This window comes from Salmo salar, chromosome 08 (assembly GCF_965601325.2).
Source record: "Salmo salar chromosome 08, fSalSal1, whole genome shotgun sequence".
Lineage (NCBI taxonomy): Eukaryota > Metazoa > Chordata > Actinopteri > Salmoniformes > Salmonidae > Salmo > Salmo salar.
Genome location: NC_138298.1, coordinates 41684525 through 41709116, shown reverse-complemented (window position 1 = coordinate 41709116; position 24592 = coordinate 41684525). Strand labels below are relative to the sequence as shown.

Here is a 24592-nt window from a genome sequence, read left to right as displayed (position 1 = left end):
GTATTTTTCTGGGCGCAGTGCTCAGATTATTGCAAAGTGTGATTTCCCAGTAAGGTTATTTTTAAATCTGGCAAGTTGATTGCGTTCAAGAGATGTAAATCTATAATTCTTTAAATGACAATATAATATTTTACCAATGTTTTCTAATTTTAATTATTTAATTTGTGACGCTGACTTGACTGCCGGTTATTGGAGGGAAACGATTTCCTCAACATCAATGCCATAGTAAAACGCTGTTTTTGGATATAAATATGAACTTGATAGAACTAAAAATGCATGCATTGTCTAACATAATGTCCTAGGAGTGTCATCTGATGGAGATTGTAAAAGGTTAGTGCATCATTTTAGCTGGTTTTATGGTTTTGGTGACCCTGTCTTTGAATTGACAAAACATTACACACAACTCTTGTAAATGTACTGTCCTAACATACTCTAAATTTATGCTTTCGCCGTAAAACCTTTTTGAAATCGTAAAACGTGGTTAGATTAAGGAGATGTTTATCTTTCAAATGGTGTAACATAGTTGTATTTTTGAAAAATTTGAATTTTGACATTTATTTGGATTCAAATTTGCCGCTCTTGAAATGCACCTGCTGTTGATGGAGTGCACCACGGGTGGCACGCTAGCGTCCCACCTAGCCCCAAGAGGTTAACTCACATTTCTCAGGTCCAGGCCTGATCCAACTCTCTCCACCATGGTATCTGGTGTTCTCAGGTCCAGGCTTGATCCAACTCCCTCCACCATGGTGTCTGGTGTTCTCAGGTCCAGGCTTGATCCAACTCTCTCCACCATGGTCTCTGGTGTCCTCAGGTCCAGGCTTGATACAACTCTCTCTACCATGGTCTCTGGTGTTCTCAGGTCCAGGCTTGATCCAACTCTCTCCACCATGGTCTCTGGTGTCCTCAGGTCCAGGCTTGATACAACTCTCTCCACCATGGTCTCTGGTGTTCTCAGGTCCAGGCTTGATCCAACTCTCTCCACCATGGTCTCTGGTGTACTCAGGTCCAGGCTTGATACAACTCTCTCCACCATGGTCTCTGGTGTTCTCAGGTCCAGGCTTGATACAACTCTCTCCACCATGGTCTCTGGTGTTCTCAGGTCCAGGCTTGATACAACTCTCTCCACCATGGTCTCTGGTGTTGGTAAAGCAGAAGGATAGACTGTGATTAAACTAAATACAACTTATAAAGGCTTTATATAGCATGCATACAGTCTTCATAAGACATACAACAAGTTTATAAGGGGTGAGAGAACAACTCCCTATGTAGGGCGCATTGCCTAAATGTGACATAACCCACTATGTCAACTTTCATATAGGCAATACCGACAGGTGACATTGCATATCTTGAGGAAAGCCCTTAGAGGTGTGAAGTCACCAGGTATCATGAGTTACATACCCCCAGGTAGTGATTAGAGAGAGAATGACATAACAGAGAGGCTGTTCTATTTAACAGGTTCTGATGCCCTCTAGTGGTTAGAGAGAGAATGACATTACAGAGAGGCTGTTCTATTTACCAGGTTCTGATGCCCTCTAGTGGTTAGAGAGAGAATGACACTACAGAGAGGCTGTTCTATTTAACAGGTTCTGATGCCCTCTAGTGGTTAGAGAGAGAATGACATTACAGAGAGGCTGTTCTATTTAACAGGTTCTGATGCCCTCTAGTGGTTAGGGAGAGAATGACATTACAGAGAGGCTGTTCTATTTAACAGGTTCTGATGCCCTCTAGTGGTTTGAGAGAGAATTACATTACAGAGAGGAGAGATAACTGGACATCGGTACATCCAACAGAACACATTAAAACACACCACTACGACTAATCTGTCTATAGGTCCAACAGAACACATTAAAACACACCACTTCTACTAATCTAACTGTCTGTAGGTCCAACAGAACACATTAAAACACACCACAACTACTAATCTAACTGTCTGTAGGTCCAACAGAACACATTAAAACACAGCACCACTACTAATCTAATTGTAGGAATGATTCCAGAGGAAAACAAATGATAAAATATTGCTATGACTCACCTCTGAATGTCTTGGCCATCTATCTGACACTGGGTCACTGAGGAGGAGTAAAACCTAAACCCAAACCCAGGATAGAGGGGTTCAGTGAATGTGGTGTGTTCTGTGTAAAGGTGTGTCAGTGTACCAGAGGAGGACACACTATAGAAGGACAAAGTACCAGCTGGCCAGTCCAGATACACTCCAACTCTCTTAGAAACAGGACCAGAGATGGATCTCCAGACTCTAGCATGGAAAAAGACTTTCAATTCATAACCTCTATCAAGGACTTCTTATTGGCTCCAATCCTACAGTCATCCTCCTTTCCCTTCCTCTTCAGTCCTCTGTACACCACACCAATGATAGCCTCGGTACCATCCCTCTCAACCTCCCAGTAATAACGAGATCCAGATAAGCCTTCTCTGCAGAGAACTTGGGGATGATAGTCAAATCTGTCTGGATGGTCTTCATAATGCTGCTTCTCTTCCACCCATGTCACCTTCCTGTTCCCCTCAGACAGTATCAGGTTTGGGTTTACTGTATTTGGGTCCAGGGTGAGATGACAGGCATCTGTAGACAAAAGGAGAGTTTAATCAAACCACATCTTCATATAAAATGTTGTTTTGTAGGAACAGAACAAGTATTGATTAGTTACTATGTTACTATAGTTCTGAATATGTAGTTAATTAGGATTGAAGAGACTTACACTTCCTCAGCCCTGATTTCAGCCTGCACTCTCCACCATGATCCACACTGTAGGAGAAACAGGTTCTTGACTGACAAAGACCTAATAAAGCAGTCAACATTTAAACCATATTGTTGTGTTCTGGTGCACTATCCAAGTTCATTACTAGAGACATACAGGTATTATATCCTACCTACTGCATACAGAACGGAGTACAATTCATTACTAGAGACATACAGGTATTCTATCCTACCTACTGCATACAGAACAGAGTACAATTCATTACTAGAGACATACAGGTATTCTATCCTCCTGATTGTAGCTCAGGTCAAGCTCTTTCAGGTGGGAGGGGTTGGACCTCAGAGCTGAAGACAGAGCAGCACAGCCCTCCTCTGTGACCAGACAGCCAGACAGCCTACAGAGAGACACACAACAGCTGTCTAGGTTGGTGTACTGGTGTCAATCATCTTGAAGGACACCCATACATTTGTCCATGACACAAACATTGTCATGAAACATCAGATTTTCAGAGTATTTGTTTTACTAAGCTCAGTTCAGTACAGACCTGACTGAAACAGCTGTACTTACCCCAGTGTGTGTAGTTTACAGTCTGGATCCTCCAGTCCAGCAGACAGCAGTGTAACTCAGCTCAGTAAAGACCTGACTGAAACAGCTGTACTTACCCCAGTGTGTGTAGTTTACAGTCTGGATCCTCCAGTCCAGCAGACAGCAGTGTAACTCCTGAGTCCTGCAGGTCATTGTCTCTCAGCTCCAGTTGTTTCAGTTGTGAGTTGGGTGAACTCAGGACTGAGGCCAGATGTGAACAGCAACCCTCTGTCAGACCACACTGACCTAGACTAGAGGGCAGAAGAGCACATGATTAACACATGTTTAAAACATCCACATAATAACTCATACTGAAGATATTTAACTCACACTAGTGTCTGTATGTTGCAGAGTGGACTGGTTAGTCCAACACAGAGCAGCTCCACTCCTCTGTCTCCCAGGTCATTGTTGCTGAGGTCTAGTTCTCTCAGGGGGGAGTTTGGTGTCTGCAGAGCTGAGGTCAGAGTCTCACAGGATTCATATGTCAGTTTACAGCGATCCAGGCTAGAGAGAGTAGATAATCTGTTATATATACAAATCCTTCATTATAATGATACTGTAAACATCAACTCAATAACATAACTTACAGTGCTCTTTTGCAGGTTTTCTCTACCGGCAGCAACCTCTGATAACCTTCCTTTGTTGTGTTGTATATCTTCAGGTCAAACTCCTCCAGCACCTCCTCTGACATCAGTAACAGGTAGGCCAGGGCTGAACATTGGTCAGGTTTTAGTCTTGATTCTGAAAGAGTTCCTGATCGCATGGAGGTCTGCATGTCTTCACCTAGAGAGTTGGCACCAAGTTCATTCAGACAGTGGAACAAGTTGATGATCCTTTCTGGTGAAGATTCCCTTTTGATCTTGTCTGAAAGGTACCTGACTGTTCTCTCAACTGTTTCCTCATTGGTCTGTGTTGTACTTCCTGTCTATGTCAGAAGGCCTCGTAACAGATTCTGATTGGACTCCAGTGAGAGACCCAGAAGGAAGCGGAGGAACAGGTCCAGGTGTCCATTCTCACTCTTCAAGGCCTGGTCCACTGCTCTCCTGTGTAAGTCAGACAACTGGATTGACTCCTTCTCTTCATCACTAGTGGGGGAGAAAACATTTTCCTTCTTGTCCAGACATGATTCTAAAGCATGCACTGCTGCTAGAAACTCCTGAATGCTCAGATGCACAAAGCTGTAGACCTTGTCTTGGTACAGCCCAGATTCTTCTTTAAAGATCTCTCTACACAATGCTGAGTACTCTGATGCCTCTGTGACATCAAGGCCACACTCTCTCAGGTCCTCCTCATAGAAGATCAGGTTGCCCTTCTGCAGCTGTTGGAAAGCCAGCTTTCCCAGTTTCAGGATCATCTCTTTGTCTGACTGAGACAGTTCCTTTGGGTTTGTCTCTGTTGCTTTGTTGTACTTCTTATTCTTCACAATGATTTGGATGAGAATGAAGTGTGAGTACATCTGGGTCAGAGTTTTGGGGACTTCATCCTTCTCTGCCTCTTTCAGTATCATCTCAAGGACAGTGGCTGATATCCAACAGAAGACTGGCATGTGGCACATGATGTGGAGGCTCCTTGATGTCTTCATGTGTTTGATGATTTCATTGGCCAGATTCTGATCTGGGATTATCTTCCTGAAATACTCCTCCTTCTGTGGATCATTGAACCCTCGTACCTCTGTCACCTGGTCAACACACTCAGGAGGGATCTGATTGGCTGCTGCAGGCCTTGAGGTTATCCAGAGGAGAGCAGAGGGAAGCAGATTCCCCTCGATGAGGTTTGTCAGCAGCACATCCACTGAGGTTGGCTGTGTGACATCACAGCACTTCTCATTGTTTTTGAAGTCTAGAGGAAGTCGACACTCATCCAGACCATCAAAAATGAAAACAGTTTTGGTTTCACCATCTTCAATGCTGTCAATTTCTTTCAGCTCTGGGAAGTAGTGGGAAAGAATTTGCATCAGACTGTATTGGTCCTTTTTCAGGTTCAAAATACGGAAAGGAAGAGGAAACATGAAATGAACGTCCTGGTTTGCTTTTCCCTCTGCCCAGTCAAGGATGAACTTCTGCACAGAGACTGTTTTTCCAACACCAGCGATTCCTTTTGTCAGCACAGTTCTGATAGGTTTGTCTTGTCCAGGTAAAGGCTTGAAGATGTCGTTGCATTTGATTGGTGTCTCTTGTGTGGTTTGTTTCTTGGATGCCATCTCTATCTGTCTAACCTCATGTTCATTATTGAGTCCTCCACATCCACCCTCTGTGATGTAGAGCTCTGTGTAGATGTCCTTGAACAGACTTTGGTTTCCATGGTGTCCAATTCCTTCAGATATGTGTTGAAACTTGTGTTTCAGTTTAGCCTTAATGTCTTGTTGGACAGTCAGAAGAGTTTGACCTGTAGGAAAACAATGAGAGTTGGGACTCATAAGTTTGTGTGTGTGTTTTATAAGGGCCTTTGTACTGTTCTTTGTAATATTGTATGAAACACAGTCTTACTTCTTCTGTCCAGAAGGTTGTGTGTGATCTTTAATGCATCTTCACTGTCCAAACTCTCCACTTCCTTATTGTCATCTGGTAGTGGTTCCTGGCTGAAAGCAGGTGGCTGATCACTCTTCATTGATAGCAGGCTGGTTGTAGGGGACTCTGCTCTGGGCTTCTGGACACTGAACAAAACAGGGAGAGATCACCTCATCAATATCTCATGAACTTCATTTTAATAAAACAACTGTATAATGGACCTTGTACTGTATAATTACTGATGTTTCTTTTTAAATGAATCCACAATTGGGAAAACAGCAGCACTGAGTGGTTTCTACTCTGTCTTTTATAAAGCTAGCCATCTTCAGTTAGCTAGCCATCTTCAGTTAGCTAGCCATCTTCAGTTAGCTAGCCATCTTCAGTTAGCTAGCCAGCTTCAGTTAGCTAGCCATCTTCAGTTAGCTAGCCATCTTCAGTTAGCTAGCCAGCTTCAGTTAGCTAGCCAGCTTCAGTTAGCTAGCCATCTTCAGTTAGCTATCCATCTTCAGTTAGCTAGCCATCTTCAGTTAGCTAGCCAGCTTCAGTTAGCTAGCCATCTTCAGTTAGCTATCCATCTTCAGTTAGCTAGCCAGCTTCAGTTAGCTAGCCAGCTTCAGTTAGCTTCACATTCCAGGTCCGGCTTCATCCATACTATGATGGTGTATACTCCCGCTGCTAAGTGTAGTAGTCTTATAACTGTGTGTTGCACATGGCTAGTCGAACCCCAAACTCTTCATTTAGGCAGGTTAACTCAGAGCTAAATCCACTTATCCTGAATGAAGTGTCTGAGCCACTAGTTGAGGACCAATGAAATCAGATACCCTTCCTCTCACACAGATTTGGTCATCCTCCCCTTCATTTGAGGAAGATAACCGATTTAAAGATTGCAGAGCTATATGATTAATACATTGACATGATTGGTTGACGGTAGGTGGGGGCGGGAGGTACTGTATAAACACAAACTCACTTCCTTGAAAACAGCTCTGCACTGCTCCTCGAAGAACAGGAAGTATGAACGCCCTGACTTCTGCAGAGGCCGTATCACCGTAAAATGCTGCACGGCAAATGCAGACGTCAGATTGACCATGCAGAGCCTTTATTTTTGTATTTAACCTTTATTTAACTAGGCAAGTCAGGCAAGTCAGCGGTGTTGCAATCTACTGCAGAGATAGCCTGCAGAGTTCTGTCTTACTATCCAGGTCTGTACCCAAACAATTCGAGTTCCTACTTTTAAAAATCCACCTTTCCTGAAACAAGTCTCTCACTGTTGCCGCTTGCTATAGACCACCCTCTGCCCCCAGCTGTGCTCTGGACACCATATGTGAACTGATTGCCCCCCATCTATCTTCAGAGCTCGTGCTGCTAGGTGACCAAACTGGGACATGCTTAACACCCCGGCCATCCTACAATCTAAACTTGATGCCCTCAATCTCACACAAATTATCAATGAACCTACCAGTTGCAACCCCAAATCCGTAAACACGGGCACCCTCATAGATATCATCCTAAACAACTTGCCCTCCAAATACACCTCTGCTGTTTTCAACCAAGATCTCAGCGATCACTGCCTTATTGCCTGCATCCGTAATGGGTCTGCGGTCAAACGACCACCCCTCATCAGTGTCAAACGCTCCCTAAAACACTTCAGCGAGCATGCCTTTCTAATCGACCTGGCCCGGGTATCCTGGAATGATATTGACCTAATCCCGTCAGTAGAGGATGCCTGGTTATTCTTCAAAAGTGCCTTCCTCATCATCTTAAATAAGCATGCCCCATTCAAAAAATGTAGAACAAGGAACAGATATAGCCCTTTGTTCACTCCAGACCTGACTGCCCTTGACCAGCATAAAAACATCCTGTGGCATTCTGCATTAGCCCCCATGATATGCAACTTTTCAGGGAAGTTAGGAACCAATATACACAGGCAGTTAGGAAAGCTATGGCTAGCTTTTCAAGCAGAAATGTGCATCCTGTAGCACAAACTCAAAAAAGTTCTGGGACACTGTAAAGTCCATGGAGAATAAGAGCACCTCCTCCCAGCTGCCCACTGCACTGAGGCTAGGAAACACTGTCACCACCGATAAATCCACTGTAATTGAGAATTTCAATAAGCATTTTTCTACAGCTGGCCATGCTTTCCACCTGGCTACCGCTACCCCGGCCAACTGCACTGCACCCCCCCACAGCAACTCGCCCAAGCCTCCCACATTTCTCCTTCACCCAAATCCAGATAGCTGATGTTCTGAATGAGCTGCAAAATCTGGACCCCTACAAATCAGCCGAGCTAGACAATCTGGACCCTCTCTAAAACTATCTGCCGAAATTGTTGCAACCCCTATTACTAGCCTGTTCAACCTCTCTTTCAAATCATCTGAGATTCCCAAAGATTGGAAAGCTTCCGCGAACATTGCCCTCTTCAAAGGGGGTGACACTCTAGACCCAAACTGCTACAGACCTATATCTATCCTATCCTACGCTGCCTTTCTAACGTCTTCTAAAGCCAAGTTAACAAACAGATTACCAACCATTTCGAACACCACTATACCTTCTCCGCTATGCAATCTGGTTTCAGAGCTGGTCATGGGTGAACCTCAGCCACGCTCAAGGTCCTAAACGATATCATAACCGCCATCGATAAGAGACATTACTGTGCAGCCGTATTCATCGACCTGGCCAAGGCTTTCGACTCTGTCAATCACCACATTCTTATCGGCAGACTCAACAGCCTTGGTTTCTCAAATGACTGCCTCGCCTGGCTCACCAACTACTTCTCTGATAGAGTTCAGTGTGTCAAATCGGAGGGCCTGTTGTCCGGACCTCTGGCAATCTCTATGGGGGTGCCACAGGGTTTAATTCTCGGGCCAACTCTCTTCTCTGTATACATCAATGATGTCGCTCTTGCTGCTGGTGATTCCCTGATCCACCTCTACGCAGACGACACCATTCTATATACTTCTGGCCCTTCCTTGGACACTGTGTTAACCTGTTAGGGCTAGGGGGCAGTATTTACACGGCCGGATAAAAAACGTACCCGATTTAATCTGGTTATTACTACTGCCCAGAAACTAGAATATGCATATAATTATTGGCTTTGGATAGAAAACACCCTAAAGTTTCTAAAACTGTTTGAATGGTGTCTGTGAGTATAACAGAACTCATATGGCAGTCAAAAACCTGAATAAGATTCCTTACAGGAAGTGGCCTGTCTGACAAGTTCTTGTTCTTCTTGACTCTCTTTATTGAAAACTGAGGATCTTTGCTGTAACGTGACACTTCCTACGGCTCCCATAGGCTCTCAGAACCCTGGAAAAAGCTGAATGATGTAATTCCAGCCCCTGGCTGAAAAACATTAGCGCCTTTGGTAAGTGGTCTATCAGAGGACAATCAGACTGAGGCGCGTGCACGAGGCGACCCCATGTTTTTATTTTCTCTCTCTTTGTACTAAAACACAGATTCCCGGTCGGAATATTATCACTTTTTTTACGAGAAAAATGGCATAAAAATTGATTTTAAACAGCGGTTGACATGCTTCGAAGTACGGTAATGGAATATTTAGATTTTTTTTGTCACGAAACGCGTCAGGCGCGTCGCCCTTCTTTACCCTTTCGGATAGTGTCTTGAACGCACGAACAAAACGCCGCTATTTGGATATAACTATGGATTATTTTGAACCAAACCAACATTTGTTATTGAAGTAGAAGTCCTGGGAGTACATTCCGACGAAGAACAGCAAAGGTAATAACATTTTTCTTATAGTAAATCTGACTTTGGTGAGGGCTAAACTTGGTGGGTGTCTCAATAGCTAGCCCTGTGATGCCGGGCTATCTACTTAGAATATTGCAAAATGTGCTTTCACCGAAAAGCTATTTTAAAATCGGACATAGCGAGTGCATAGAGGAGTTCTGTATCTAGAATTCTTAAAATAATTGTTATGTTTTTTGTGAACGTTTATCGTGAGTAATTTAGTAAATTCACCAGAAGTTTGCGGGGGGTATGCTAGTTCTGAACATCACATGCTAATGTAAAAAGCTGTTTTTTGATATAAATATGAACTTGATTGAACAAAACATGCATGTATTGTATAACATAATGTCCTAAGATTGTCATCTGATGAAGATCATCAAAAGTTAGTGCTGCATTTAGCTGTGGTTTGGGTTTATGTGACATTATATGCTAGCTTGAAAAATGGGTGTCTGATTATTTCTGGCTGGGTACTCTGCTGACATAATCTAATGTTTTGCTTTCGTTGTAAAGCCTTTTTGAAATCGGACAGTGTGGTTAGATTAACGAGAGTCTTGTCTTTGAAATGGTGTAAAATAGTCATATGTTTGAGAAATTGAAGTAATAGCATTTCTAAGGTATTTGAATAACGTGCCACGGGATTCCACTGGCTGTTACGTAGGTGGGACGAAATCGTCGCACTGGCCCTAGAGAAGTTAACAAACCTCCAGACGAGCTTCAATGTCATACAACTCTCCTTCCGTGGCCTCCAACTGCTCTTAAATGCAAGTAAAACTAAATGCATGCTCTTCAACCAATCGCTGCCCGCACCTGCCCGCCCATCCAGCATCAGTACTCTGGACGGTTCTGACTTAGAATATGTGGACAACTACAAATACCTAGGTGTCTGGTTAGACTGTAAACTCTCCTTCCAGACTCACATTAAGCATCTCCAATCCAAAATTAAATCTAGAATCGGCTTCCTATTTCACAACAAAGCATCCTTCACTCATGCTGCCAAACATACCCTCGTAAAACTGAACATCCTACCGATCCTCGACTTCGGCGATGTCATTTACAAAATAGCCTCCAACACTCTACTCAACAAATTGGATACAGTCTATCACAGTGCCATCCGTTTTGTCACCAAAGACCCATATACTACCCACCATGGTCGGAACTAGAAGCACAAGCATTTCGCTACACTTGCATTAACACCTGCTAACCATGTGTATGTGACAAATAAATTTGATTTGATTTGATTTTACCATTGCGACCTGTACGCTCTCGTTGGCTGGCCCTCGCTTCATACTCGTCGCCAAACCCACTGGCTCCAGGTCATCTACAAGTCTTTGCTAGGTAAAGCCCCGCCTTATCTCAGCTCACTGGTCACCATAGCAGCACCCACCCGTAGCACGCGCTCCAGCAAGTATATCTCACTGGTCACCCTCAAAGCCAATTCCTCCTTTGGCAGCCTTTCCTTCCAGTTCTCTGCTGCCAATGACTGGAACGAACTGCAAAGATCACTGAAGCTGGAGACACATATCTCCCTCACTAGCTTTAATAAGCACCAGCTGTCAGAGCAGCTCACAGATCACTGCACCTGTACATAGCCCATCTGTAAATAGCCCATCCAACTACCTCATCCCCATACTGTATTTATTTATTTATCTTGCTCCTTTTGCACCCCAGTATCTCTACTTGCACATTCATCTTCTGCAAACTACCATTCCAGTGTTTAATTGCTATGTTGTAATTACTTCGCCACCATGGCCTATTTATTGCCTTAACCCCGTTATCCTATCTCTTTTGCACACTGTATATAGCCTTTTTCTACTGTATTATTGACTGTATGTTTGTTTATTCCATGTGTAACTCTGTGTTGTTGTATGTGTCGATCTGCTTTGCTTTGTCTTGGCCAGGTCGCCGTTGTAAATGAGAACTTGTTCTCAACTTGCCTACCTGGTTAAATAAAGGTGAAATAAAAAATAAATAAAAAAATAACAAATTCTTATTTACAATGACAGCCTACCAAAACCTTCTATGGATGATATGTCTACAGCCACAATGCAACAAGCTGTTAAACAGATTGGTGTGCTTATGAATGCAAAGCATCCGAAGTCGGTATTAACGCTAAGTAATAAAATAAAGGAGGAACTTCTAAAAACCTATTTCACAACATAGTCTGCTGAACTTGCAAGATAACTTTTCTTTGATTGTAATTTCGGCACAAATGAAAATGTGTTACTGCCTCATGGATTTGATATTTCAGCATTATCTCAACGAAGTGTTCGGTGTTGGACTAGCAATGTGCCTCATTCACGAGCAGTTAAAAGCCTGCTAGAGTGAAAAGGCTCTGCATGGTCAATCCGCCGTCTGCATTGACCAGAAGTCAGGGCATTCATACTTCTTCACTTTGCTGAGTAGAGCAGAGCTGTTGATCAGGAAGTTTAAACCTCCCGCCCCCACCTACCATCAACCAATCATGTCAATGCGGAGCTATACGGATCCCTCCGCATTTGTTGCAACATTTGGGAGGCGCATGGCATCGCCGTACAAAGCTCAATTTGGCCTCCAAGCCTATGGAGGTTCCACAATTGCTTAACTGATCAAATCAAATGTATTTATAAAGCCCTTCTTACATCAGCTGATATCTCAAAGTGCTGTACAAAAACCCAGCCTAAAACCCCAAACAGCAAGTAATGCAGGTGTAGAAGCCCGGTGGCTAGGAAAAACTCCCTAGAAAGGCCAGAACCTAGGAAGAAACCTAGAGAGGAACCAGGCTGTGAGGGGTGGCCAGTCCTCTTCTGGCTGATCCTCCGAACCGTATACCACATTGCCAGATCAAGCAGAAATTGGCTTTAATAGTGGCAGGCGGGTGAGCAATTTCCACCGTCGTAGTATGGATGAAGCCTGACCTGGAATGTGACGCTAACTGAAGCTGGCTAACTGAAGCGGTCTAACTGAAGCGGGCTAACGGAAGCTGGCTAATGGAAGCTGGCTAACTGAAACTGGCTAACTGAAGCTGGCTAGATTTATAAATGCCTGAGTAGATGTAGCTGTAGCTTGCTTCGTAGTGTAACACTTAGGTTAGTTCTGAAGGATTCGTTGCCATAGAGATGTACCTGGCTAAAAGATGAGCCACTCGTGGTACTGGGTATCTCGAGTTGAACTCAGAGCAGTGGCAGGTATTTATGGATGCCAAAAAAAATACAAAACATAAAACCATTCATCTTTCGTCTCTCTGCGTTTCATAATGTTCCTTCAATTCACAAGAGGCTGAATGTATCTCAGAGGAGAAAGCATCTGAGTGAGTGAAACAGCGCCCCCTCTGTCTCTATACATGTAGGACATCTATTCAATTCAATTCAAGGGGCTTTATTGGCATGGGAAACATATGTTTACATTGCCAAAGCAAGTGAAATAGATAATAAACAAAAGTGAAATAATCAATAAAAAATGAACAGTAAACATTACACTCACACGTTTCAAAGGAATAGACATTTTAAATGTCATATTATGGCTATGTACAGTGTTATAACAATGTACAAATGGTTAATGTACAAAAGAGAAAATAAATAAACATGAATATGGGTTGTATTTACAATGGTGTTTGTTCTTCACTGGTTGACCATTTCTTGTGGCAACAGGTCACAAATATTGCTGCTGTGATGGCACACTGTGGTATTTCACCCAGTAGATATGGAAGTTCATCAAAATTGGATTTGTTTTGGAATTCTTTGTGGGTTTTTGTAATCTGAGGGAAATATGTGTCTCTAATATGGTCATACATTTGGCAGGTTAGGAAGGGCAGCTCAGTTTCCACCTCATTTTGGGGGCAGTGTGCACAAAGCCTGTTTTCACTTGAGAGCCAGGTCTGCCTATTGCAGCCTCTCAATAGCAAGGCCATGCTCACTGAGTCTGTACATAGTCAAAGCTTTTCTTAATTTTGGGTCAGTCGCGGTGGTCAGGTATTCTGCCACTGTGTACTCTGTAGCATTGAAGACAAGGGAAGCCAGAGAGCATCTGGCATTCCTTGACAAAAAGAGTATACAAAAATTAGCCAATCAGCGTTGAGCTAAACCATGGGTGTCAAACTCTGGCCCGCGGGCCAAATTTGGCCCACGGGGTAATTATATTTGGCCCGCGAGACAATACCAAATTACTACTAGAGCTGGCCCGCCTGTATTATACAGCGCATTCACCGCTAATACTACGAATCCCATAATGCTCTGCTGTTGTTTTCGCGCGCCAATCAGGACAGGACCCAGAAACGCCCTCTCCTCTGTGACAGTAGTCATAGCAACATAGACGCTACAACTGTCAGCGCGCTATCCCTTCCCAAAAATGGCGAAAAGAAAGGCAGAAAACAGGAGCTTTCTGGACAATTGGGAGGCAGAATATCTGTTTACATATGTAAAAGACAAACCTGTTTGTCTTGTTTGTGGAGTCAATGTGGCTGTAAGTAAGGAGTACAACATTAGACGACACTATGAAATGAAACACCATGACAAATACAAGGACCTGGACATGACTCAAAGGAGCCAGAAAGTAGAGGAGATGAAAAGAAGTTTGGTTTCACAACAGAATATGTAAAAAAAAAGCCACATCACAAAGTGAGGCTGCTGTAAAGGCTAGTTATATAGTGGCAGCAGAGATCGCAAAATCAGCCCGGCCCTTTAATGAGGGAGAGTTCGTGAAAAAGTGCATGATGAAAGTTTGTGACCTCGTATGCCCAGAGAAAAAGCAAGCATTTTCAAACGTGAGCCTGAGCAGGAACACAGTAGCTGATCGCACATGTGATCTTGCCACCAATCTGTATGACCAGCTGATGGAAAAGGGAAAAGATTTCGTTGCGTTCTCCCTCGCTGTGGATGAGAGCTGCGACGCATCTGATACTGCTCAGCTGTCAGTCTTCATCCGTGGAGTGGACTCAAATCTGTGTGTTACGGAGGAGCTATTGGGATTCAAATCAATGCATGGCACAACCACAGGAAAGGAAATCTTTGAGGAGGTTTCCAAATGTGTAACTGAAATAAAGCTGCCGTGGGATAAACTCGTTGGATTAACGACAGATGGTGCGCCAGCGATGTGCGGTAAAAAGAGTGGACTGGTGGGCATGGTTTGGGAGAAGATGCGGGAAGAGAACTGTGCAGGTGAGCTAACTGTTTACCACTGCATCATACATCAGGAATCACTGTGTGCCAAAGCCCTAAAGATGGAACATGTTATGACCACAGTAACACAGGTAGTTAACTTTATAAGAGCCAAAGGTCTGAATCACCGCCAGTTAAAAAAAATTCTAGAGGAGTGTGGTTCGGAATACGCAGACGTGCCGTATCACACAGAGGTGAGATGGCTAAGCAGAGGAAAAGTACTGAACAGATGTTTCGAGCTGCGTGAGGAAATATGTCAATTCCTGGAAACCAAAGGGAAGGATACAGCAGAGCTCCGGGAGCAAAAGTTTCTGTGTGAGCTGGCCTTTCTCTGTGACATCTCGAGCCATCTCGATGCGCTGAACCTGCAGCTTCAGGGGCGGGGGCGCATCATCACAGACATGTACGCTGCAGTGAGGGCCTTTAACCTGTTAGGGCTAGGGGGCAGCATTTGCACGTCTGGATAAAAAAAATGTACCCGATTTAATCTGGTTACTAATCCTACCCAGTAACTAGAATATGCATATACTTATTATATATGGATAGAAAACACTCTAAAGTTTCTAAAACTGTTTGAATGGTGTCTGTGAGTATAACAGAACTCATTTGGCAGGCAAAACCCTGAGACATTTTCTGACAGGAAGAGGATACCTGATGTGTTGTATTGACTTTAAACCTATCCCATTGAAAAACACAGGGGCTGAGGAATATTTTGGCACTTCCTATTGCTTCCACTAGATGTCACCAGCCTTTACAAAGTGTTTTGAGTCTTCTGGAGGGAGATCTGACCGAACAAGAGCCATGGAACGATGATGTCCCATTAGACACCTGGCGCGCGAGTTCATGTTGGGTACCCTCGTTCCAATACGTTATAAAAGAGTATGCATTCGTCCACCTTGAATATTATTCATGTTCTGGTTAAAAAAGGCCCTAATGATTTATGCTATACAACGTTTGACATGTTTGAACGAACAGAAATATATTTTTTCCCCTCGTTCATGACGAGAAGTCCGGCTGGCTTAGATCATGTGCTAACAAGATGGAGATTTTTGGACATAAATGATGAGCTTTTTTGAACAAAACTACATTTGTTATGGACCTGTGATACCTGGAAGTGACATCTGATGAAGAGAATCAAAGGTAATGGATTATTTACATAGTATTTTCGATTTTAGATCTCCCCAACATGACGTCTAGTCTGTATCGCAACGCGTATTTTTCTGGGCGCAGTGCTCAGATTATTGCAAAGTGTGATTTCCCAGTAAGGTTATTTTTAAATCTGGCAAGTTGATTGCGTTCAAGAGATGTAAATCTATAATTCTTTAAATGACAATATAATATTTTACCAATGTTTTCTAATTTTAATTATTTAATTTGTGACGCTGACTTGACTGCCGGTTATTGGAGGGAAACGATTTCCTCAACATCAATGCCATAGTAAAACGCTGTTTTTGGATATAAATATGAACTTGATAGAACTAAAAATGCATGCATTGTCTAACATAATGTCCTAGGAGTGTCATCTGATGGAGATTGTAAAAGGTTAGTGCATCATTTTAGCTGGTTTTATGGTTTTGGTGACCCTGTCTTTGACTTGACAAAACATTACACACAACTCTTGTAAATGTACTGTCCTAACATACTCTAAATTTATGCTTTCGCCGTAAAACCTTTTTGAAATCGTAAAACGTGGTTAGATTAAGGAGATGTTTATCTTTCAAATGGTGTAAAATAGTTGTATTTTTGAAAAATTTGAATTTTGACATTTATTTGGATTCAAATTTGCCGCTCTTGAAATGCACCTGCTGTTGATGGAGTGCACCACGGGTGGCACGCTAGCGTCCCACCTAGCCCATAGAGGTTAAAACTAAACTGTGCCTGTGGTAGAATCAGATGCTGCAAGGAAACCCTTGCCATTTTCCCTGCTGCCAAACCATAAAAGCGCAGATCTCTACCGCCGTGTTCCCATGCAGACAGTTTGCTGAAAAACTCTGTGTTCTCTCCGCTGAGTTTAGCCGGCGATTTGCCGACTTCGATGTCCAGAAATGTAGGTTTGAACTGCTTAGTAATCCCTTCGCAGTTGATGTGGAAAATGCACCAACCAACATCCAAATGGAGCTGATTGAACTCCAGTGCAACGACACGCTGAAGTCAAAGTATGATGCTGTGGGCGCCGCACAGTTTCCACGGTTCATCCCTGACACAATGCCTCAGCTCCGCACCCAAGCTGCTCAGATGCTCTCCATGTTCGGCAGCACTTATCTATGCGAGCAACTTTTCTCCTCGATGAAGATGACCAAAACAACTCACAGGAGACGTCTGACTGATGAACACCTTCGCTCGATACTGAGGATTTCTTCAGCTCAGAGCCTGAGCCCAGACATTGATGAACTAGCATCCAAGAAGAGATGCCAGGTATCTGGCTTGGGCACATCAGATTAGATCAGTGTGCAATAATTAACGTTTTCTTTGTGCACTTTTTCTTGCTACAAGGCATGGGCTTGAATGGTTGATTGATTTATTATCATTTTATTTGTAAAATTATTAGCCAGTTGAAAAAGTTTATTTTGGTATTTAAATCAGAAGGCTGCAAATAGAAAAGAGGCATATGATTTTTATTGAAATTTTATTTATTTAATAAATGAATGCCATTGATGTGTTTTTTCATTTGAAATTCGATTTTGCATGTCTCCACTATTAAATTATATATTGTATGGTAATAAGCGATGCTTGTTCCATATTCAATGTTAAAGCAAAACTTGTTTGGGTCCATATTAAAAGGTTCATTTGTTCAATGTTGGCCCGCAACTTTGTTCAGGTTTTACATTTTGGCCCACTGGGTATTTGAGTTTGACACCCCTGAGCTAAACTGAGTGAGCTTAACTGTGAATGGTCCTGGCACACAAAAAAACTGTGTCAAGGGAAGCCAGTTTGGATTTGGCTTCACTCCTATCAAATCCCATTGAGAGCATATTTCATTGACAGAAGAACTTTAATTGTTGCACCTCGTTGTGGCTTGCTTGCCAGCTAGGTAAATCTTGCCCTTTCCTAAATTAGCCATGGATGGAGATAGGGATTTGGACTTGTGGTTTTACTTAATTCTCCGTAATGGCTAATGATTATAACGGCGATTCTGATCCAACCATTCATTCATTAAAGTGGGTACTGTGTGACAGAGTGATAGACTGTTTTGTCAACATGAAAGACAGGAGGATGGCATTTGTGTTTCTTTACAAGTAGGGTGAGTCAACATTATCTTTCTACTTCCACACACACAGCCACATCATATTTAGCTTATGTTGATTGGACTAAATTATTTTTGGTTGAACTGGTGTTGGAACAGTGGAAGCAGCTCCTGTTTTCTTTGTGACTTGCTGGTTCTAAATCAATAGTTGTTCAGTGGTCAGAAAATGTCAGAAACATTACCTTGACCATGCTGTAGGTCATGTAACTGTTTGTTACATGCAATATGTTTTGTGGACTTCACTGGACAGAGGTTTCTATCCGGTTTTGTGATAAAACAAAGGTGTGGTTGAATTTATTCTGCCAGTGTCTTATTGTCTCAGGCTTTAGTCCTATATATCACAGTGTCTTATTGTCTCAGCCTTTAGTCCTATATATCACTGTGTCTTATTGTCTCAGGCTTTAGTCCTATATATCACTGTGTCTTATTGTCTAGACCTTTAGTCCTATATATCACTGTGTCTTAATGTCTAGGCGTTTAGTCCTATATATCACAGTGTCTTATTGTCTCAGCCTTTAGTCCTATATATCACGGTGTCTTATTGTCTAGGCCTTTAGTCCTATATATCACTGTGTCTTATTGTCTAGGCCTTTAGTCCTATATATCACAGTGTCTTATTGTCTAGGCCTTTAGTCCTATATATCACAGTGTCTTATTGTCTAGACCTTTAGTCCTATATATCACTGTGTCAAGGCATATGAATTAACAGGTTATAGAGCACACAATGAAATGATCACAACACATGGGTTTTAATATGGCTGCCTCCCCCAGTGATTTTACCCACGCACCGCTACTGATTCAGAGTTGACCACATTTGACTCTCTGACTCCTCATATCTGATGAACAGTGATTTGTTGACACCGGAGGGAGAAGAGCATCCGGCAGCGTGTGCAACGATGTCCGAGAGGGAAAGAAAACTGTGTTCGTTGTTTGTAGTAACATCTTTGTTGTTGTAACATCCCAAACGGATGGTTTCACCGTTAAGGAATCTAGCTTTAAGAGAACTGTATATATTTACAATTAATCGCTTACCTCTTAGAACTGGTGTCTTGAGTCATTTTAGAGGCAGTGGTCCCCTCCTCTCTCTCCCCAGAGAGACTCATTTTAGAGGCAGTGGTCTCCTCCTCTCTCTCCCCAGAGAGACTCGTTTTAGAGGCAGTGGCCTCCTCCTCTCTCTCCCCAGAGAGAGTCATTTTAGAGGCAGTGGTCCCCTCCTCTCTCTCCCCAGAGAGACTCATTTTAGAGGCAGTGGTCCCCTCCTCTCTCTCCCCAGAGAGACTCATTTTAGAGGCAGTGGTCTCCTCCTCTCTCTCCCCAGAGAGACTCATTTTAGAGGCAGTGGTCCCCTCCTCTCTCTCCCCAGAGAGACTCATTTTAGAGGCAGTGGTCTCCTCCTCTCTCTCCCCAGAGAGACTCATTTTAGATGTAAGTCACAGCTCACTCAGCTACAATAAGAAATAACAGAACAGTCAATATTTCTGAACATTGAAGAACCAATAACAATGACAACACTTTTACGGTCTGTGGTCAGAGTTTAAACAGAGACTTCATGTTGCATTTAAACATTTACAGTCCAATCTGTTATTACTTTGACCTGGATCTCCATTAGCTAGTCTCCCTTGTTGGATCCCCTGACTCCATAACAACAGCTGTCTACAAGGGCTCCACACACAACTAAAATACATTATAGACATCTACTTTACATTGAAAGATGGTAGTAGACATTATAATGTGCAATCAATCGCCTATAACAACAACTCTATACCTCATAGCCTATAACATCAAATATTAATTAGGCTAATCAATATAAATCAACATAAAAGCCTACAATTATTATTCTTGAAAGTTGAAATCAGTATTGTAATAACTTTACAATTCTGCGGAAGTTTAACCCCCTAAATCACCTCTCTCTACAATAGTCTAAGTTCTGGTTTAGTAGTAGCCTACAAGGTGACACGCATTGCTTTGTTATGCAAGAAAATGTCCAAAAATGGACACATTGGTTTGTCTGGCAAGTCCGTTTGATTGTGCAATAATAATAATAAATCAGAGCTGGACCGACTTTTGGAAACCCTGATTTAGTCACCATTTATATTGTTTATGTGCCAATTGTTGCATGTCACTTTTACTTGAGCGACTTGACGAGACGGACTAGTTTCTTTAGCGACAGATTTACAAAATTCCGACGCACGTTTTCTTTCAGGAATTGAAACAACGCAAAGTGTTGACTGTGTTGGGGATCATCGGATAGAAAATCACGATAATGTGCAATCAATCACCTATAACAACAACTCACTACCTCATAGCCTATAACATCACATCATATTAATTAGGATAATCAATATAAATCGACATTTAAGCCTACAATTATTATTCTTGAAAGTTGAAATCAGTATTGTGATAACTTTACAATTCTGCGGATGTTTAACCTCCTAAATCACCTCTCTCTACAATAGTCTAAGTTCTCAAACACTTTTCTATAATAAATTGTAAAAGGCTACAAACCTCAAACATGTTTCTTCGACCGTTATTTCTCTACTTCCTTATAAATGTAGGCTACTTCCCATTTCAACACAGTGGTCGGGTTCAACACGTATAGGTTTATATTATATGTTCATATTTATGTAACATTAAGTCCCCAAACCCGGACGACGCTGGGCCAATTTGTGCGTTTCCCTATGGGTCTCCAGATCACGGATGGTTACAGCCCGCGATCGAACCCGGGTATGTATTGATGCAGTGTCTTAGACCGCTGCGCTACTCGGGAGCTTAAGTTAAAATAGCTGACAGATATTTATTCCTAACCCTTTAAGAGAATACAGCCTACACACCATCATTTCTTGTTCTGGTTTAGTAGTAGCCTACAAGGTGACACGCATTGCTTTGTTATGCAAGAAAATGTCAAAAAATTGAACAATTGGTTTGTCTGGCAAGTCCGTTTGATTGTGCATGAGCTGGGGTGTACTACTTGGTGCACACCGTACCAAACCGTTGCAAAACGTTTTGGAACGACAACGAGTTTCAAATTCAGGTAATTCAGAGCCAGACCGACTTTTGGAAACCCTGATTTAGTCAACATTTACATCGTTTATGTAACAATTGTTGCATGTCACTTTTACTTGACCGACTTGACGAGACGGACTAGTTTCTTTAGCGACAGATTTACAAAATTCCGACGCACGTCGTCTTTCAGGAATTGAAACAACGCAAAGTGTCGACTGTGTTGGGGATTAACGGATAGAAAATCACGATAATGTGCAATCAATCACCTATAACAACAACTCACTACCTCATAGCCTATAACATCTCATCATATTAATTAGGCTAATCAATATAAATCAACATTTATCTACAATTATTATTCTTGAAAGTTGAAATCAATATTGTAATAACTTTACAATTCTGCGGATGTTTAACCCCCTAAATCACCTCTCTCTACAATAGTCTAACTTCTCAAACACTTTTCTATATTAAATTGTAAAAGGCTACAAACCTCAAACATGTTTCTTCGACCGTTATTTCTCTACTTCCTTATAAAATGTTGGCTACTTCCCATTTCAACACAGTCGACGCGTTCAACACGTATAGGTTTTTTATATTATATGTTGATATTTATGTCATATAAAGTCTTCATACACTTCATGCAGGTGTTCAGCCCATAAATTCATATTGTATCTGGTAAAAGTGGATTTGTATTAATGTGATGTGATTGAGTGATGTTTTGCAGTGCTACCAGCAGAGGGCAGTGGGACAACAACCAGGTTCGGCAGAAGGACGCTGGACGGGTCATATCTGTGTTATTATGGTAACATGATAGGATGGGGAACCAATGATAGACAATGATTCTGCAGAACCCAAAACAGACTGATTATAATGTATAGTATATGATGTTACATTGAACTAATCACATTTATTAAAGACCAACTCACAGAGACACATAAATACATTCATGCCTTTTAATTGTATTTATTGAAAATGTATTTGACAGGGATACTGCACATCAATCAACATTTCTGTAAATGTGACAGATTTAGCCAGCTAGCTAGTTTTCAACTGTAGTCCCTGGGCAGGAAGATAAACATTTTAATAAAAACTAAATCAATGTTTTTGCACTAACACAACTGATTCTACTAATCAAAGGCTTGATGGTAATTAGTTAATTAGTTTAATCTAAGGTGTTCGTTCTCGGGTAAAAACTAAAACATGCAGCCCTTTGGGGTCCCAGAGGAGAGGTTTGGAATACACTGACCTACAATGTTACACAAATTAACTCATGATTTATTAATTATCTCACCAATTCACACACACACACACACACACACACACACACCACACACACACACACACACACACACACACACACACACACACACACACACACACACACACACACACACAGAAATAGACACAGACACACACAGAAAGTAATGTGATACAAATTTACCCTGTCCCCACCACCCAACAGACTCTTACCCTGCCCCCACCACCCAACAGACTCTTTTCCTGCCCCACAACCACCACCTAAGACTCTTACCCTGCCCCCCCACCACCCAACAGAATCTTACCCTGCCCCCACCACCTAACAGACTCTTACCGTGCCCCAAACATCCAACACACTCTTACCCTGCCCCCACCACCCAATAGACTCTTACCCTGCCCCCACCACCCAACAGACTCTTACCCTGCCCCCACCACCCAAAAGACTCTTACCCTGCCCCCCCACCACCCAACAGACTCTTACCCTGCCCCCACCACCCAAAAGACTCTTACCCTGCCCCCCCCCCCACCCAACAGACTCTTGCCCTGCCCACCCACCAGCCAACAGACTCTTACCCTGCCCCCCCACCCAACAGACTCTTACCCTGCCCTTGTCCATGTGACTAATAAACTCTAAATGTATTATTGTTATAATAACACTATTAATTGTTATTATTATTGTTATGAATAGAAGCATTATAAATAATGTTTTGTTATTTGTATTACTGCTGTTACCACGACAGCTATCTAGTAATCATTACTATTAATGCTGTTAATAAATGTCAACGCTATAATAAGAAACCCTTTCCTCTACTACTTCCTTATAAATGGACTTCCTGTTTCAACACAGTGGGCGGATTCAACACCTATAGGTTTATTTGTTGATATTTATGTCATGTAAAGTCTTCATACACTTAATACCAGTATTCAGCCTATAAATTAAGATTCTATCTAGTAAAAGTGCAGCTACATTGTTTTAATTTCCTGATTTGCTTTAATTAGGTGATATTTTGCAGTTTAACCAGGAGAGGGCAGTGTGACACAACAACCATGTTTGGCAGTAGGACTCTAGACCAGTGGTTCACAACCTGTGGTCCCTGGGGGTGGTGCAGCTGGTCCACAATTATTTTTAGATTACAGTATTTTATTATTCAACAATAATAACAGTTAGGAGTATTAATGGTATTATAAGCAATGTTACATTCCTTTTCACAATGCAAATAGTTTATGATAATAATAGACCATTACAGGCCTTATTACATTCACATGTATTGATAGAATTTGACCGGCAATATATTTGATGTGGAAAAATATCAGCGACTCTGTGAATGGTGGTCCTCAAGAGCTTTTGACGGTGACTTGATGGTCTCCAGAATGGAAAAGGTTGGGAACTGCTGAGCTAGTCAGTCACATCTGTGTGGTAACATGATAGGATGGGTAACCAATCATATACAATGATTCTGCAGCCCCAAAACAGACTGATTATAATGTATAGTATATGATGTTACATTGAACTAACAGTAATCAGAGACCTACTAACATACATAGATATACACACACACAATGTATTACATGTATTTGACAGGGATACTGCACATCAATCAACATTTCTATAAATGTGCCAGATTTAGCCAGCTAGCTAGTTTTCAACTGTAGTCCCTGGGCAGGTAGATAAACATAAAAAATACAACATTAAAAAACATTTAGTAAAACATTGTGTATACATGGGGTCTGATTGTCCTTCAGCCACTCTCAAGTCATTGGTAAAGGCGTGACAGGTTACACAGCTCCTTATATGTCCTTCAGACACTCTCAAGTCATTGGTAAAGGAGTGACAGGTTACACAGCTCCTTATATGTCCTTCAGTCACTCTCAAGTCATTGGTAAAGGAGTGACAGGTTACACCGCTCCTTATATGTCCTTCAGCCACTCTCAAGTCATTGGTAAAGGAGTGACAGGTTACACAGCTCCTTATATGTTCTTCAATGGTCAATGTGTTCCAGACGTGAGGCTCTCACTGAGAAAACTGCTGATAGACTGAGGTGGTTGTGTTGATTTTCAGTCTCTCTCATGAACCTCTAACAGGAAAGCTGCTGATAGACTGAGGTGGTTGTGTTGATATTCAGTCTCTCTCATGAAACTCTAACAGGTCAACACTGTACAATATATTCATCAAATACATTTATGTTGAATGTGTGTAGAACTGAGTGACCCTCCTGCTAGATAGGGGTCCAGCTAGGTACCTAGTGGAGGACTGACTGACCCTCCTGCTAGATAGGGGTCCAGCTAGGAACCTAGTGGAGGACTGACTGACCCTCCTGCTAGATAGGGGTCCAGCTAGGAACCTAGTGGAGGACTGACTGACCTTCCTGCTAGATAGTAGTCCAGCTAGGTACCTAGTGGAGGACT

At 42.2% G+C, this 24592-nt stretch overlaps 1 pseudogene across 1 annotated transcript; it reads right to left on the bottom strand.

Annotated features, from left to right (window-relative positions):
* Nucleotides 1–635: 635 nt before the first annotated feature.
* On the bottom strand, nt 636–5715 carry LOC123735921 (protein NLRC3-like; annotated as a pseudogene). The gene is made up of 7 exons (XR_014393026.1): nt 3887–5715; nt 3630–3803; nt 3377–3550; nt 3001–3108; nt 2715–2761; nt 2033–2578; nt 636–1134 (listed from the first exon to the last, which is right to left on the bottom strand). The product of XR_014393026.1 is annotated as a protein NLRC3-like (transcript).
* Nucleotides 5716–24592: the final 18877 nt, after the last annotated feature.